Source organism: Pan troglodytes, chromosome 1 (genome assembly GCF_028858775.2).
Source record: "Pan troglodytes isolate AG18354 chromosome 1, NHGRI_mPanTro3-v2.0_pri, whole genome shotgun sequence".
Classification (NCBI taxonomy): Eukaryota; Metazoa; Chordata; class Mammalia; order Primates; family Hominidae; genus Pan; species Pan troglodytes.
In genome coordinates, this window is record NC_072398.2 from 125,294,086 (window position 1) to 125,308,008 (window position 13,923).

The 13,923-nt window shown below is 35.8% G+C and overlaps 2 long non-coding RNA genes across 2 annotated transcripts in view; one reads left to right on the forward strand and one right to left on the reverse strand.

Annotated features, from left to right (window-relative positions):
• Nucleotides 1-13,923, forward strand: part of LOC107967526 (uncharacterized) — a 43,037-nt gene that overhangs the window by 24,421 nt on the left and 4,693 nt on the right. Inside the window, exons 4-6 of the long non-coding RNA XR_001708006.4 lie at nt 411-497; nt 11,801-11,926; nt 12,894-12,980. This is a non-coding gene — a long non-coding RNA (uncharacterized LOC107967526). The remainder of the gene's footprint in view (nt 1-410; nt 498-11,800; nt 11,927-12,893; nt 12,981-13,923) is intronic.
• Nucleotides 278-7,224, reverse strand: LOC104001779 (uncharacterized). The gene is made up of 4 exons (XR_001708007.3): nt 7,027-7,224; nt 6,767-6,846; nt 2,042-2,152; nt 278-1,080 (listed from the first exon to the last, which is right to left on the reverse strand). It is a non-coding gene; the product is annotated as an uncharacterized LOC104001779 (long non-coding RNA).

Sequence of the window (13,923 nt, forward strand, 5' to 3'; positions counted from 1 at the left end):
AGCCTGGATTAATATTATTTGTATTTAATCTAAGAATTATCTGCAAAGGCATGGAACTGCCTGTTTGTATCTAGTACCCAAGAAAGAACTCCCCCAATGCAGTTTAGGAAATAATGTTGCTTTATGATTATATCCAATGAAAGTTATTTTCTCAACATTCTGATTACTCATAGCATAAATTAGACACCTAGCAATTGTTTAATAGTTTTACTCTATGCATATAATGGGTAGAAACATAGTTTTAGAACTCTAAATCCCATGATTATTAATTATTGGAAAGATTTTTGAAAAATCTATCCTTCGAAATATAGCCTGTGAGCATAGATTCTTTTGTGTTCTGTTTTGAAATATACTCTTACCTTCACCTGCTCTGGAATCAGTGGTCCTCAGAATGCTTTCTTCTTTTGCAGATTCACTGTCATCTTTGTCTGATATTACAACATAGTGACCACTCAACTATCCTCAATGGTATTTGACTACATGGATTCTGTAAAAAGGTGAAGCTTAAGAACACTATTTTTTTTCAAGTGCAATATACTGTAGTCATAAGATGAATGGGGTCTTGTCCATATATCTACATGAAATTTAGATAAAGCAAGCAATGTGAAGAACACATAATCTCACATTTTGTATGTCACACTATAAATTCTATACCAGGATGTACTTCATTTTTGCCCTGTTTTTCTCTACCAAAGGGAAACAAATGAGGAGAGTTCACCATATTTGTTTATTTATTTAACATTTGAAAATCATAATCACAGAGTTGAACTTCATATTCCTTGGTGTGCTTCATGTAGCACACCCAAGATAGAGGTGAGTGGTGGCTTTTTTATAGGAGAAATTACAAAGCTTTTTTTCCTACATCTGAAAACCCACATCTGAAGTTTTAAAATGTGTGCCTCTCTAAAAGATACAATTGCTTTGTCCTCACCTGTGTGATGAGGTTAGATGTTGCCATTCTGTGAAAAGCAAAACCTCATACCAGATGTATTTTGAATGAATCCTTGATTCACAATGGAAGTTGCTCACAGCTAAAATGAAATATGTGTTGCCTTCTCTCTAGTTTGTTTTCTCAGATTTCTAAACACAAAGACAAAAAAGGACAGAAAACACTTTTTATTTGCTATAACCTTGAGAATCAGTCCTAAGAGTTAAATGTCAAATTGTTGAATTACTTGCTCTTATTATCCTCTAACTATTCCATATTCTTTTAATTGACTCAGTGTTGTAAAGATAAACGCCTTGGGTTACGCATAACACAGAACACAGCACAACATAATGCAATTTCATAAAGGATCTTCTGTAATTGCTTATCACACGTGGCTGTGCATGACAGATAGAAACAATAAAAGAACAAATGGAAAATATTAGGCCAAACCTTATTACTGAGATAATATTTGAAACAATCTTGAAATACTTTTTGATACACATTGTCGATATGTAAGCCTTGTGAATGATTGCAGTTTCTCAAATCTATCTGGTTGTATATTGGAAATGGTGGGGAGCAACTAGTAAAGGGGCTAACTTTGCAAATAAGAATTCTGAGTGTTACAAGAAGACAAGCAACTGATTTAAAATAAAAGTTTGTATTCAAGGAATAAGAGCTCATTATATTGTCAGTAGCCCCATCATTCATTAAAAACAGCGAAGTATCAATGTTGACTCTGTGTTTAATATGAGGCATGACAAAATTTTCCTCATGAAAGGGATGCTGACCTTTTGAATCCAAGCAAGTACACAGATAACTTAATATCATTTTGCTATAACAAAAGTTTAAGAAGAGAAGTGATAAAATATTCATTTAGTTTGATTTGAGAACCTGAAGTTTTCAGTTATTCACTTATCAATTAAGTGTTTTATCTAAAATAATCTCATAAAAACCTGGGAATATTTTATTGATGTTTATTATTTCTCTCATTACATGTCAACTTCTGAGGATTTCCTGTCTTCAGAAATCATGTGAGGCATCTTAGTGATGACATAATTGATGTCTTTGAGTTGACAAATGATAAAAGTGGGGCAGGAAAGTAAAATGACTTACATGAAACTGATATAAGATGAATTCATGACAGCATCTGTGTAGAACCAAGGGTATTGTACTTTCTCGAGGTCTTCAAATGTTTCATAAAGATTAAAATATCTGAGGGCATGCCTGCAGGGAGTAGAGGGACATGATTTGAATAAGATTTCCATGAGTTTAAAATTTCCTCCATATTTCTATTTGTAAACATACAAACTTATGAACACTTTATGGTCTAATTAGTCATGTTCATTTCTCAATAAAATTTATTTTTAAATTCCCTTGAAGGACGCTCACACATACATAGTATTTTCTGTTTTATTATCTAGGTGGTCTGGCAATTAAATTATTTATATCAGAACACTGAGTTAAACTGAAAAGAGATGACACTGAATTTCAATTTCATATTTGGGGGAATGCATCTCCTCTTGCTCATAACATTTCAAAATTAAGACATACATAAGCATATAATATCGCACAGTTGTTTTTCACTGCTTTATATATTATGTCAGTGTAATTTTTTATTAAAAATAAGCAGAATACTACCACCACAAAGATTATTGTTAAGCTATACAGTTGGTGGAAATTCAATAAATATATTTGATAAGAAAATAAATGATTTGCATCGTATGAACATTCAAAATGGTAAGTGATAATTATTTCAATTTTATTTTTTCAGAAGAACATGCAACAAAGGATTATTCAATCCCAAAAACTATGTTCTTTACTTCATTGTAATTTAAACATGTGGATAAACTCAGTTACAAAAACTTATTGATTAGATACTATATTCTTAAAGACTATTTTTTATAGCAGCTTTGTGTTCACAGTAAAATCGAGGGGAAGGTACAAAAATTTCTTATTATACCCCTTGCTCCCACACACACATAGACTCTCCTATTACCAACATCCTTCACCAGACAGGCACATTTGTTACAAATGGTGAAAGTACAATGACAAATCACTATCACTCAAGGTACATCATTTACATTAGGGCTCACTCTTTTTTTGTTTGTTGTTTTTTCGTTTTTGTTTTTGTTTCTGTTTTTGAGATGGAGTCTAACTCTGTCACCCAGGCTGGAATGCAGTGGTGCCATCTCAGCTCACTGCAACCTCTGCCTCCCGGGTTCAAGTGACTCTCCTGCCTCAGCCTCCCAAGTAGCTGGGATTACAGGCACGCCCTACCACACCTGGCTAATTTTTGTATTTTTAGCAGAGATGCGGATTCACCATGTTGGCCAGGCTGGTCTCAAACTCCTGACCTCAAGTGATCTGCCCGTCTCAGTCTCCCATGGTGCTGGGATTACAATTATGAGCCACAACGTCCTGCCAAGGCTCAATCTTGGTGTTAAACATTGTATGGATTTTGCCAAATATATAGTAACACTTATCCATCATTATAGTACCACACAGAGGAGTTTCACTGCCCTAAAAATTCTCTATGCTCTATTTATTTAACCCTCCCTTTCCTCCAACCTCTGTTCATTTTACTATCTCCATAGTTTTGTTTTTCCCAGAATGTCATATAATTGGAATCACAGTAAATATGCAGCCTTTCAAATTGACTTCCATCATTAGTAATATGAATTTATTAATAAGATTCTTCTATGTTTTTCATGGCTTATTAGCTCACTTCTATTAAATATTTGATAATATTTTACTTTCCGGATGTACCATAGTTTATTTATCCATTCTGCTACTGAAGGACATCTTGTTTGCTTCCAAGTTTTGGCAATTACTAATAAAGCTACTACAAATATTTGTGTGCAGTTTTTTTTTTTTTTTGCATGAACATGCTGCAACTCTTTTGGGTAAATACTAAGAAGTGTGATTGCTGGACTGTATAGTATGAGTATGTTTAGTTTTGTAAGAAACTGCCAAACTGTCTTCCAAAGAGGCTGTACCATTTTCCATTTCCATAGCAATGAATGAGAATTCCTTTTTCTCTCCACATCCTTACCAACATTTGTGTTTTCAGTGTTCTGGATTTGGGCCATTCTGATAGGTATGTAGTATTAGTGCAGTTTTTCATTATTTAAGTACAAGACATTTTCCTTGTATCTGTCCCTTTCTATTTGTAACATCACCACCTATTTTCAACACTTATATTCCTTGTGTGGCTATTACATTTAACATTTTATGTATCATTCACCAACATCACTGACTCTTTTTATAGAACACTATTATATGAGTATTCTTAACATAGCCTTCCTACACTTGTAAAGTAAATTTCAATTTCCTTGCACTGACATTCAGATGTTGCTCTCATGTGATTTTGTTTCTCAATATTTCTTGCATGGTATTCTTTACCAATATGTACGCTAATTTGTAAACCACCAGTATCCTGGAGAAACAACTCTGTTTTCTTCCCTTTTGTGATCTGCTATAGCATTGTTCTTTGCCCTTTTACACATTATTACAATAAGCCCAGTTTCCACTTGTTTTCCAGAGGTTTTCTTGGTTATTTCATTCACGCAACTCTTTTTCCCCTGGAGAGACTTTATATATTCATCATGTACTAAAGGCCAAGTTCTGCCTTAGTCTTGGCAGCCCCTTCCTTCAGGATATATTTGGTTGAATGTGGGAAGTGCAATTAAATATATTATAGGAATACAGGCAATGGTAGAAATCAAAACTAATTTTAGTTTTAGAGTATAATGGAGGAGCTGCTAACCTAACAATGTGAGAGAAGGAGTATCCTGGAGATAGGGACCTACTTTGACTCTTGAAAGACTGGGAGTTTGTCATGTATAAATAAGAAAGGTTTTCAGTGAACATCACCGCCAAGGCTTGGAAGTACAACCATGTACTGTGCATATTGTTTATTAGGCACTAAACATAGACACTTTTCATTTATTCAAGAAATATTTGTTGAGTACTTTTAAATACTGTTAGAAAACTTCTAGACATGGGAAATGGAGTTCTCGGTGAACTTGAAGATTTTTTTGGTCACATAAAGTTTTTTTTTTTGTTTTTTTTTTTTTTTTTTTTTGAGACGCAGCCTCACTGTCACCCAGGATGGAGTGCAGTGGCGTGGTCTCGGCTCACTGCAGGCTCTGCCTCCCGGATTCACGCCATTCTCCTGCCTCAGCTTCCCGAGTAGCTGGGACTACAGGAGCCTGTCACCAAGCCCGGCTACTTTTTTGTATTTTTAGTAGAGACGGAGTTTCACCGTGTTAGCCAGGATGGACCGGATCTCCTAACCTCGTGATCCGCCTGCCTCGGCCTCCAAAAGTTCTGGGATTACAGGCGTGAGCCACCGCGCCCGGCCGTCACATAAAGTTTTTACGGTAATGTACCTTTAAAATGGACTAATTTGGTAGCTTAATAATGTTAATCGACACCTGAATGTTTTACATCTTCCGGCCATGTCATCTCTACTTAGCTCCCCTAATGAACTCAGGAAGGATTCAGAAACAGTACTGTTTCTTTTTATGCATCACATTTTAAGAGCAAGGAAAGCTATCCTGGAAATTTCCAAGTAGATTTCCAAGTCTTCTCAGACAGAACGTTTTGCATACCTGGCCTAAGCCAATCATTTACAAAAGGAATTGGCTCATAACAATCAGCTTAAATCAAGGAAAACTTACTTCAGGAGTTGAAATGAGAAATATGGTCCCGGAGTCGTACATGAGTATCATGCACACCTGAATCAAACAGGGGCTCTGTCAATCAGCATATGTGAGAAATGGGTGCCAGATAGCTGACTGTTGATATCTGTAACAACCAGTTGTTTACTAGTCACTGTGCTTGATGTTAGGAAGGCCATGGAGAGCAAAATACATAATCTCTGACCTCAGGGAGCTGAGGAAATGTTGAGTAAGGTATTATTAAATAATCACACAGGTAGTTAATAAACAACAATATCTTTAAAAAGAAACATGTACAGGGAGAGAAGAAAGCATTTAATATGGTGAACTTTATTTATTATGAGGTGTCAAGGAAGAATTCTATGAGGAAATACATTTGAGCCATAATCTGAAGTTAAGTCAGAATAAAGCAAGCAAAGGGTAGATAATTTAAGGGAAAGTATAATCCTAGTAAAGGGAACAGCATGTGCATAAGATGTGACACTAGTTGTACCTTCAGAAATGAAAACAATTCTGTGATCAGAGAATAGAGAGAATGCAAAAATGGGATAGGAGAAAAGGCTGGGCAAGATAGAAGAGACTACCCTGTTTGCAATGTCCAGCTTAGCCTTAAGAGAAACGAGAAGACACAGAGAAATTGAAAGCAGGAGAATATCATAATGTGGGATAAATGAGCCTTCTAAAATGCTATAAAGCTGGCATAAAGATAATATTCAGGAAAACCCTGAAACTAGGAATCAGTTGTTAACCCTAGAACTAGGAATCAGTTGTTAACTATGGGTAGGTTTCAAGAACCAGGAAGCTTGATATTTATAAATTAAATCTCAAAAATTATTAGTGAAAACATCCTAGAATGGTGAGAATGGTGATATAATTCTCAAATACAAAAAGGCAAGGATAAGGAAGATAACAAACTTTCAGAATCTCCCAGAAACTTATTTTGTCCAGGTAAATTGGATTGTTAGTCTAATCTTTCAGTAGAGGAAAAAACAGAGTATGTGTGATCTCTTGAAGTTAAAATATAAACCTTTTGTCATGCTGCAGCCTTGATTTCTTCTCTTTGTTATACTTTTTTATTCCCATCAATTATGAAGTAATGTTAAACAATCATCCAAATATTTATTGAATTCATCCACATTTCTGTGGCTCAACTCACACTATGGTTATCCATCCCTTATCTCAAAATTGGATATTTGTATTGAATCTCTTTGCTGGTGTTTGTTCTTGAATTCTTAGCTGTAAAAGAAAAGAAAGATCCTCCACTTATACCCCAAAGTACAATGACTCAAGCACAACGAAAGCATTATATCAATAAAAATCCAAGTTGAGTGTTCTTGATTTGCAAGCAGCTATTTTTCATGCAGCAGTTTGGGGGCCCAGCCTCTTTCCATATTGTGGCTCCACAATGGTATTTACCTCCAGCCAGCAAGAAGAGAAGAACTCGGATGATTCTTAAATGCCTTGTCCCATTAGCAGCTCGTATAGTTTCCACTCACATTCTATTTGAAAAAAATAAAATAAAATGGTCACTTCCCTGAATCAAGTGAAGGAAGCCTGGAAAATAATGTAGCACTGTTCTTAGAAGAAAGCTTTTTTGTTGTGTGTTATCAGCTGATAAACTCTGCCACATTTGTTTCTAATCTTGCTGTAATCCAAATTGTTCTCCAAACTATACACATGATAATTAAAACAGTTTATTTAATATTTCTTTGTTTAAAGACTTAAAGGTATGCACTGATTTTAGAATGAAGTTCACTCCTTTTCATAGATGCTTATGTGTAATATTTACCTCAGCCCCTTCTAAATTTACAACCCCATTTGCTGCTAGTTTTCTCTTAAGATTATATTGCAAAATTACTAAACTTCCATCTGTTGTCTAGAACATGCTGCATTATTTTGCCTTGAAGCTCTGAAACTTGATCTTCTCTCTGCCAGTAACACTATCTTTGTTCATTCACTTCCCCAACTCCTGCATACACTTAAAGTCTCAGTGTAAATTCCATAGGCCCAGAGTGCCCATCTCTGTCCCAGACCAAATAAGCACCCCTGCATTTATTCCTGTAATGTTTTGTAGTTCTGTTTCATAAAATCTCATCATACTTCAATTGATGATTTATTTAATGTCTATTTCCTTAACAAAGTTTTGACCTTTTAGGCAAAATTTGTAACTCTTGCACACTAAAGTCTCATTTTTAATTATAGTCAGTTTTCTTATAATGCTGGTTTTAAAAATGAAAATTGGTTCTAAGATAATTGATATTTTAGGAAAAAAAGCATAGTAGAAATACTGCATTTGCTTATATTTGACTTTGTCCATTAGAAATACTGGATAAATGAACAAAATAGTACTCAACTGAACTGATCTGTGGAGGACCACAAAAAATGCACACATATACATAACTCAAGCATCTCCCAGATACCTTGGTGTACTGTGTTTGGTATAAGCCACAGTCAATCACATCTGTGATTAAAACTTTCTGTCAGATTTCTAATAATCCTCTTGCTACACCTTTACAATAAGCCCCAGACTGACACCTATTTCCACAAGCAAATTTCCCGTGGTTTTAAAGAAACATGGAATATTATTGTAGTATTGTAGCACGTAGGAAATCATATGACATGTTGAAGAGAACTGAGGATAAATGAAAGAGCATTGTTAATCATTTAACATTTGTAAAATGTTGCTACTGTTTCTTTTGTCCTTCCTTCCTTCTTCCTTTCCCTTTCCATCTCCCTATTTCTTTTTCTTTCTTTCTTTTCTTTCTTTCTTTCTTTCTTTCTTTTCTTTCTTTCTTTCTTTCTTTCTTTCTTTCTTTCTTTCTTTCTTTCTTTCTTTCTTTCTTTTTCTTTCTTTCTTTTTTATTTTCCCTCCCTCCCTCCCTCCCTTCCTTCCTTCCTTTCTCTTTCTCTCTTTCTCTTTCCTGCTTTTTTTTTTTTCTTTTTGAGACAGTCTCCTCCCTCTTGTTACCTAGGCTGAAGTGCAGTGGCATGATCTCAGCTCACTGTTGCCTCTGCCTCCTGGATTCAAACGATTCTACCCTCTCAGCCTCTCCAGTAGCTGGGACCACAGGCACACACCACCATGTCTGGCTAATTTTTGCGCTTTTAGTAGAGAGGGCATTTCACCATGTTGGCCAGATTGGTCTCAAACTCCTGACCTCAGGTGATCCACCCACCTCGGCCTCCCAAAGTACTGGGATTACAGGCATTAGCCACCATGCCCCAATTATTGCTACCATTTCTATTAGGTTATTATCTTCTATTTATTTATTACATTATTTTGACTATTGTGTTCTATTATAAACTGAATGTTTGTGCCCCTCCCCCCATTTGCATGTTGAAATCTAGTACCCATCCTGATGTTATTTGGAGGCTGGGCCTCTGAGAGGTAATTACATTGTGAGCTTTCATGAATAGAATTAGAGTCCTTGGAAGAGGAGGTCAGAGAGTTAACTTACTCTCTTTCTACCCTGTGTGGACACAGCAAGAAGAAAACTATCTGTAAACCAGGAAAAGACCCCTCACCAAGAAGCCAACACTTCTGGCACCCTGATCTCAGACTTTTAACCTCCATAACTGTAAGAAAGAAATATTTGTTGTTTAAGCCACTCGGTCTATGATAATTCCTTATGTTGGCCCAAACTGACTAAGGCATGCTCTTGATTCCATCTTTCCCCATATACCCTATTGTTTTTATTGTGTGTGTGACTTTGTATAACACAGTGATTTTTAGGAAATCATATGACATGTTAAAGATAACTGAGGATAAATGAAAGAGCAATTGTGTGAAGCTAATTAGGGACTTGGTTATTTGGATCAAAGCTTGAAATGACAGCAGTCTGCCATCCTAGATAGTACCTGAGCTCCTAGGACTGCCGGATTATGCTACCCTCAGACATCCATAAGGTTGTTCTCAGAATACCAGTGAAGAAACCAATCCTTCCTCTTCATATCCCAGTGTCAGGTCAAAGGGGGGAAGGAAGCTATGGACCTGTGTGAGTGGAAGCTCTTTCAGGATCACCACTGTCATTGAAGGGAAAGGGAGTGAGTCTTTGTATGTCTGTAACTAGGCACACTTCACATGAGTTCTGCTTCATGCAGTCTTTCAGATAACAGTCCTGAGAATATCCAGACTCCTTGTAGCTTTTCCTAGCCATTTGAGATTTTTAGCCGTCATTTATTTCTTCTAAGATTTTATCCATCATTTCACTTCCATTAGCCTCAGTTTTCTTATCTACAAAAAGATATGATTGAAGCAGCTCATCAATAAGCTTTCCTTTTCTTATAAAAGATTTTCATTTACAGTCTAGCCCTCATTTTACCTGCACCATACCCAAGCATCAAGGTTAAAAGGAAATGGAAGTATGAATTGAAAAGTCTCTGCTGGCAGCATATTAGATTCCTAACCATAAAAGTGATTATGCCTCATGCTGTTTGTCAGCCTTTCACTTACCCATACATACCTATAGATCTGTCTTTGTGGTAATCAATCCTTCTCAGAACATAAAATAGCACAAGATGTCTTTTAATCTTAGGAATGTAAGGAGTAGGATTCTAAAGCCCCCAATACAAGTGGGAATAGGCCACACCTCTGTAAGTATTAGCTGGAGTGGTGAAACAGTCAGAACATTTCCTGGTGTTGGACAGTGGAACTGCTGTTTCTCACTATGGATGTCATCAAATGTGAGTAAAAAGAAAGGCATCATTGTGCTTTTGGTCTAAAAGAAAGGAAGATGAAATGATGTCAGAACTTACTGTCAAAACATTTAGTATAGATCACTGGGGTTACATTTTAAGGAAAAACAAGCCCTATTTGCAAGGAGAAAAACATATCTAATTTGAAAATGATGTAAAACTACTTGTATCACAAAACAGACATCTTACTGCAAACTTAATGAGGCCAAGGTCACATTGATATATTCTGATTTCTAATCTTTAAATGTAATATTCTTTGTAGAAAGAAATCTGTGCAGAGATTTTAAAAATTGAATTATTTCTAGAGTTTTTTTTTGTTTGTTTTCTGTTTGCTTAAATTTTCTCAGATTATGCATGAAGACATTGAGTTCAAATGATGGTACAAATTTTTGTGTCAGGGTGTAAAATTTCAAGTAATTAAAAAAGGAATGGAAAGCAGCAAATGAATTCTTCCTTAGCATTATTAAAAGTCTACAGTAAAAGACCCAACAAAGGAGAAAGAAAAGTAGAGAGACAAAGAAAGAATTAAATTTAAAAAATCCACAGATATAGCCACATCGTTGTCAAGCTTACTCCTGAAATGAGATCTGACATGTCAATATCAATTGGGAAAGATAAAGGTAATTTCAGTGTCTCTAAACATTTAGAGGAGCTACCAGAACAAAATCAGTGAGATCTATATCAACAATGTGGTTACAGCACTGGGAATGCATTGTGGGATTTTTTTTTTCAATAAGTTGATCTAAACAAGCCTGGCCAAGCTATTCACAGTCTCTGTTACATGAGTGTCACTTTGCAAAGTAGAACACACACTTGGAAGTGTTACCCTCCAAATACATTTTACACGTGGATTATGATTTAAAATTTTGTTTTCTATGATCTAAAAAAAAGTGAATCATAATAGACTGTCAAAGAAAAAAATGAAGATGGAAATATACTATCATTCAGAAAGTAGTTACAGTCAAAATTTAGCCAGTTCCACTGTGAAAATTTGGTTTTTCTCTTTAACTTTTTCTCCTTTTTTCATTATTAGTTTTAAATATAGGTTACGATCAGCTAACTCTGATTTCATTTGTTCCTCCTACTTTTTCTCAAGGGGCAGGAATACCTTCCAGGCAGGTCTATAGTTAACCTGGTCATTTTTAAACTTTCAGTATGTTTAAATGAATGTTTCACAGATCAAACTTCTGAAGCTCAAGCTGCAACTTTCACTGTCTTTCTATGTAGCATTTGTAACAGTCATGGTACAAAGAAAAGAAGAACCAAGATGAAGGGTATAGAATAAATGATTTACAAAAGTTAGACTTTAAGCAACCATGGGAGTTGATGGGACATTTTTTGGCTGGCTAATGCCCCTGTGTCTAGCGTTGAATCTAAAGTCATTATAGCTTGGCCAGACAGTAATTAAAAATAAAATCTGGATATGAAAAAATTAGTAGCAAATTGGAACCCAAAAGGATGAAATATCTGTCTTCTCCCACCTCTTACTTTGAAGCTATTGGAGACTTGTTAAGAAAGCTGCTGCCTTTCACCAGAGAGCTACATGTGCACTTGGCTTAGGACTCAGAGACTTTGAAGAAGATTTGCAGGAACTAGAGGTCCAGATGTTACGAGCAGCAAGGTGAGCTCTAGATCAGTGACAACAACATTCTAAATCTATTGTGGTACCATGCACAGGTTTCAGAGTATAAAAGTGTACAGCTGGTGATTCTCTTATGCCTTTTGGAAAGCAATCAAATGTGTCTTGTAACAATACTAACAGAAAACTACACAATAAAGACAACTAGGGAAAACGTAGTCCTAGCTTAGGTAACCTGATAAAATGCAAATTCACTAAAATCTACTCTTTGGCAAAATTTAACCCACACAGTTTTCTTTAAGCAAATAACTTCTAAATAAAGACAAGAACAAACCATGCTTTTGCCTAATATGTGAAAAGACTCCTCGTACAACTGAAAACTTGCCAACCATGCTCCCCAAAAGAGGTTGCTGCTTTTCAAAAATAAGTTATTCTTTTAAATTAGTGATATTGTTTTGTATATTAAAACTTAAACACTGAAATTATAAAAAAAAATCCTACTAGTAACACATACAATGTTATATGGTAGGGGAATAGGAGAGGAAAATACATCGATACATGTACACACAGACAATATAAAAGTGAAAAATAAATGTTTATAATTATTGCAGTGCATATTTCTCTAACTGGTCAGGGCCAAAGTTCTTCCACTAGCCATTCCATATTCTTCTGGATAGTCATGATTTCCTGTAGGGTGTGTTGTCCCGAAACTTCATTTCTAAATGGTCTGGGTCGTTAGCAGTTCTGTCCCATCAGATTAGCTGTCTGTTGACTCTAATCAGCAAGGATAAGAGCTCTAAGAGGCATTTCATGAGATCTCCTTCATTTCAGACTTGACCATTCTCACCCATATTGTGCAGCAGCACCCCAATACCTCCTGAGAGTCACAATAAATTACCTGTCCCTAAGGTTCTTTTTTCCCTGATGGTTCACTAGCATTAGGGCACAAAACAACTATGTGAAATGTCAACTCTAAGCTTAACAAAACTATTGGTTTATCTTTTGGAAGAATCCTTTTCCTTTAGAAACAGGAATAAGAAGACCATCAGAGTCCACAGTTGCAGGGATGGGAAGCAAACCTTTCTGGATCACAAGGGTGGGTAAGAAACGACACTTCACTGTTCACCTTTTCGTTTCTGGACTTGTGAATTCTGGCTATGGTAAAAACATAACCATAGAGTAATCACTGATTTAAAGTTTACACTTCAGCCTGAGTAACATTACCACAGTGTCCCAGCATAGACTTCAGTAGGACATTTTACTGTTCTGTCAGGAAAGCTATTTCAAGGTGATGAGCAAAATGGTAAGATAAGTGAATTCCATGAATATAAGCAAATTTCTTCCTTTCACTTGCTTTGAAACACTGTTTGATTACCATGAGTGAGGAATTCTGTAAGTTCATAGATTTTGGCAAAAGCATCATGGACAAGAAAGGCAGATACAGATATTAAGTGTCTGTCTCAGTGAGAAAAAAAGGTGTTGCTCCTTCCATGATAGAAATGATCCAATGCAATCAACATGACATATGACACCTTACTATTCTCTTTTAGGGAATGGAGCTATAATGAGATCTCAATGTCATTTTCTTCTTTTGGCATGTTGGCCACTTGGCAATAGTTATAGTGAGATAACCTTTAGAAAATAGAAGACCATAGTGTTGAGCCATACTTAAGCTCCGTCTCAATGGCATGAGCACTTTGTTCGTGAGTTCATTGGGAAATGACTGGGTTGGCTGGAGTAAGAAGCTAGCATGGCATCCACACACTGGGTTTCCTTGTTCACATACTTATTAAAATTATCTTCTGATAAGAGATTACTGTTTGGTGAGCATTCACTTGGGGTACAAACATCTTCATACCCTGTAACCATTCAGAAAGCTCTATTTACATACATATATATTCTCTAGTCATCCTTGTCACCAGTTGTCAATTACCCTTCATTCAATCTTTGAACACTTAGCAAAGTTCTTAGCCACTGCTTGCAAGTATATCTGGGGATCCATAACTCTCACAAAGATGCATTCAAGACAAAATAACCAA